This window comes from Hylobates moloch, unplaced genomic scaffold (genome assembly GCF_009828535.3).
Source record: "Hylobates moloch isolate HMO894 unplaced genomic scaffold, HMol_V3 SCAFFOLD_23, whole genome shotgun sequence".
In the NCBI taxonomy this organism is placed as follows: Eukaryota; Metazoa; Chordata; class Mammalia; order Primates; family Hylobatidae; genus Hylobates; species Hylobates moloch.
This window is the reverse complement of record NW_026652298.1, coordinates 11,632,859-11,636,615: the sequence shown is the minus strand read 5'-3', so window position 1 is coordinate 11,636,615 and position 3,757 is coordinate 11,632,859.

Sequence of the window (3,757 nt, the reverse complement as noted above, 5' to 3'; positions counted from 1 at the left end):
GTTAACATCTAGGAAGAAAGCAAAACTGAAAAATGACACAGATAGATGAATATATTTATGGATGCATGTCATGCAGTTTGATGCCAGAAAAGCCAAATGAAGAAGTAATGTTCTGAAAACAACTCACAATTACTAAACCACTAAGCTCTGAGTCAGAGCATTATGAAGACTAGTGACAGTCATACATATATTGTTGCTACAGAGTTTTTTAAAGTTGAGAGGGAAAGAGAGACTGCACTGTCCTTTTTCTTTTATTGCCCCTTTTCAGAAGTCTTTGGCTCTGTACTTGAACAAATGCACATATCTTTTCAATCTACCTTTATGAACCAAGCTTGTATTTACAAGCTAAAGCTAAATTATTCTGAGATATAGAAGTCTTAAGTGAAAGACAGACATCCTTGCAATCCCTTTAGTCACGGTGATCTCTTCAACTGTTAGAATTCACTGGAGAAAGGTAGGCTTTCAGCTAAGTGGTCCCATCACTGTGGAATAATCCCTGTAATGACTAAAAATATAGCAACACTTTCTAAGAAAACACTAGGTTCTAAGTGATAATATCCTACTAGGCCAGAGCGAGTTTGTTTTCAAAATGTGGACACTAATATTTTGCCAGCAATGTGGCTTCTAGATATACGGATGCAGTTATTCAAGTTTACTGAGTGCTCACACTGGGACAATAATTTTGGCAGTGAATTTTTGCTATTTTCAAAATTTTTCTCTTTGCTCTCTCCTTTCTTCTAGTTTTGAAAATTCTGACAATAAAAATGAAAGTGTCTGCCTATAGTTAGCTTAAAGATACATCTTTTAATAAAACAAAATCATCTAAAATTCTAGTAAAAAATAGCATTTCCCAAAGTACATTCTGTGGATCACACGTTCTTCAAGGCACTGCTTGAAAGAAATTTCAGACATCCTGACTGTTGTATTCCCCTCTCATATCTGCTTGAGCCCTACTTAAAGCCCATTAATTCTACCACTGTGTCTTCAAGATCATGTACGGCCACAATCTCATTAAGACACCATCAGAAAATTAGCAGAACAAGCCATGGTACCTACAGCTCTAAGCTGGTCCCCAGGCTATAGCTGATATTTATCATCTTGCTCCACCACCCATTTTAGATTTCCCCTACCCTTGGCCATCACTTTTGCTGCTTTAGATTGCTTGTGTGATACAGTAACCGAGATACTTATCCCTGCAGATCTCACTCCCTGCTTACCATGCCCTTGTGAGGCCATGATTGCTGCAATTTCCAGTCCACCATTGTCATTAGCAATGGAAACACCAAAAGATACTTCAGTGAATTTCCCAAGTTCCAGGCATGCTCTTCCCTGCCCCTATTAGGGAGCAGCAACTCTAGTTCCTCCTGATGATCAAGGAAGGTTTCCCCCACCAGCATGAATCCTTCCTTTGGCTGCTGGTCCTCAAGTATGAAGAGCCCAGAGTGATCAGGTGGCAGTTGTGGCTTTCGGTTCACTGGAATCCTTATCAGGTTCCCCAGTGGGAGGGTAGCCCCACTGGCAACCAGAACCTCTAGTCCAGTAGAACCTAAGCTGCAGGACTGGGAAGCACAAATATTAAGTGAATTAAGTGAATTACTGGGAGCAATGGTGAGAAGGGCCAATTTTACTTCCATCTCTTTATCCCTGAGCCTGTGTGTATTAGTCAGGGTTCTCTAGAGGAGAACTAATAGGAGATACTAATAAACTCCCCTTTATATATATATTTACAACAAAATCCTATATATATATATATATATATATATATATATATATATATATATATAAAATTTATAAGAGTTTGCACATGTTGCAAAGTAAATCCCACAATGCCACAATAGGCCAGTCTGAGTCCCAAAACCTCAAAAGTAAGGAAGCTGACAGTGCAGCCTTGAGTCTGTGGTCAAAGTTTCAAGAGCCCCTGGCAAACCTCTGGTGTAGGTCCACAAATCCAAAAGCGGAAAAACTTAGTGTCCGATGTTCGAGGGCAGGAAGCATCCAGCACAGGAGGAAGATGGAGGCCAGAAGACTTAACTAGTCTAGTCCTTCCATGTTCCTCTGCCTGCATTTATTCTAGCCACACTGGCAGCTGATTTGGTGGTGCCCACCCAGATTGAGGGTAGGTCTGCCTCTCCCAGTCCACTGACTCAAATGTTAATCTCCTTTAGCAACACCCTCACAGACACACCCAGGAACAATACTTTGCATCCTTCAATCCAAGCAAGTCAACACTCAATATTAACCACCACACTGTGTATTTTAGTGATGGTAGATGCAGCACCGTGTGTCAGTGGTTGGTTCAGTGCATCCGAGAGAGCTCTCCAACCTAGAGGGTTTTGTCTCTGGACTGACATCTTATCTGAATGTTTTAATAGTCTGTTCGAACATTCTATCAGATCTGCTGCTTCTGGGTGAGGTGGTTTATGGTAGGATAGATGGATCTTACAGTCACATACCCTTCTCACTGACACACATCCTTTGCTGGAAAATGTTTCCTTTCATCAAAGGCAATGGTGTGGAGGTAAATCGGGAATTCTAAAAGCCCTTGATACTGGGTAGGGAAAGCAAACACATATAGAGTAGGTTTTATTTCTGCTAAGAGCAAATCTCTGCTCCTTCCAGAGTGAAATGTCTCAGGACATTGAGAGTGGCACTAACTTCTGTAACTCACCCTAAGGTGTGGGATTGCTTCTAATTTACTATTTTCATTTGGAGGGCAATTTCAGGGGCTTCCTTCTGGCCTTTCCTGCCATAATTACTCTTATTCCACAAGTCATGAAGCCAATATAAGGTTCTGCAGCTGCTAAGATATCTATACTAATTATGTACTCAGGATCTGGGGAAGAGCCATGGGCTGGGTCCTTGGACTCATGGGATGCAGTATAAAATTCACTTAGGTTAGGACTCCATTTACCACCTGACCTCTGAGAGTCCACACTTCGTTAATGTTCCCTGGTGCCAGTGCCAGCTCAGACTCTATATTTATCATCCCTTTATTCATCATTCCTCAAAGCGAAATGTTTGGGTATGCCACTGTATTAGTCCAGGTTCTCTAATAGAATATATATGCATATATATGAATTTATTAAGTTTTAACTTACACGATCACAAGGTCCCACAATAGGCTGACTGCAAGCTTGATGAGCAAGGAGAGCCAGTCCGAGTCTCAAAACTGAAGAACTTGGAGCCCGATGTTTGAGGGCAGGAAGCATCCAGCATGGGAGAAAGATGTAGGCTGGGAGGGTAGGCCAATCTCACCTCTTCAGGTTTCTCTGCCTGCTTTATATTCGCTGGCAGCTGATTAGATTGTGCCCACCAGATTAATGGTGGGTCTGCCTTCCCCAGTCAGCTGACTCAAATGTTAATCTCCTTTGGCAACACCCTCACAGACACACCCAGGATCAGTATTTTGCATCCTTCAATCCAATCAAGTTGACAGTATTAACCATCGCAAGTTCACCCCTTGTCAACTTGAACCCATACATGTCTCCTGAGATCATAATCTTCAAATAAAGACAATAATAAGGTCATAATTATGCCTAATATGATACAACTATCCTTTGTACATCCAGAAATGCACCAATCCCCAATCTAAATACTATTATATAAAGTTATCAATACTTAAATGCCGATATGAAGTAAATAAATCTTACGCCACATGATAAAGGAAAATGAAATAAAATGAAGATATTTTCTTAGTGCAAATGTATATATGCACAAACATGTTTTTAACAAAAGAAGGAGGAGATACTCATGACAG